Here is a 680-nt window from a genome sequence, read left to right as displayed (position 1 = left end):
TAGAATTTGCTTTCTCTGCTGTTGATTCACTTTACCCCCATCTACGTTGAACACGTACAGTTCAAAACTGGAGGTCAAACACAGAGCTGGTTTATTTCAAAGTATTCACCATTTACTCAGGGCTATTCTCAGCCTCTGCTTCCCCTCCCTTTCCTAAAAGAGGTAACCTGCAAATTTTTAGCTCAATAGAACAGTTTAAGCATGCTTAAAATCTTCAGTGATCTAGAAGTCATTTGAAAGAAAGCCTCTGATTGATTTACTTGATCTTACTTAGGGGAAACTATTTTTAAAATGGGTATGTGAGGGAATTCCCTGGTGGTCCAGTGGTTAGGACTCAGCATTTTCACTGCTGAGGCCCGGGTTCAATCCCTGGTCGGGGAACTAAGATCCTGCAAGCCTCACAGCACGGCCAAGAAAAAAATTGGTTATGTCACAAGTTAGCGGTAGTATGAGGGCACCCAGGACACAAAGACCCCCAAAGCTCACCAGGTGGACAGGTGAGGCACAGGACAGAGTGTCCCCATGCTGATTGGGTTCTCATAGAGCCACCAAATGGCACTGTAGGTTGAGCGGATGCTGCCTGGTCTCTACATCAGGAAACCTGAATCAACAACATCATGTTAGGGGGAGGGATAAATTAGGAGTTTGGGATTAACACATACACACACTATATATATATA

At 44.3% G+C, this 680-nt stretch overlaps 1 non-coding gene across 1 annotated transcript; it reads left to right on the top strand.

Annotated features, from left to right (window-relative positions):
• The first annotated feature begins 309 nt into the window (after positions 1–309).
• Positions 310–381, top strand: TRNAE-UUC (transfer RNA glutamic acid (anticodon UUC)). Its single transcript has one exon. It is a non-coding gene; the product is annotated as a tRNA-Glu (tRNA).
• Positions 382–680: the final 299 nt, after the last annotated feature.

Source organism: Eschrichtius robustus, chromosome 16 (genome assembly GCF_028021215.1).
Source record: "Eschrichtius robustus isolate mEscRob2 chromosome 16, mEscRob2.pri, whole genome shotgun sequence".
Classification (NCBI taxonomy): Eukaryota; Metazoa; Chordata; class Mammalia; order Artiodactyla; family Eschrichtiidae; genus Eschrichtius; species Eschrichtius robustus.
The sequence above is the reverse complement of the archived record's forward strand: the minus strand, read 5'-3'. Positions and strand labels throughout refer to the sequence as shown.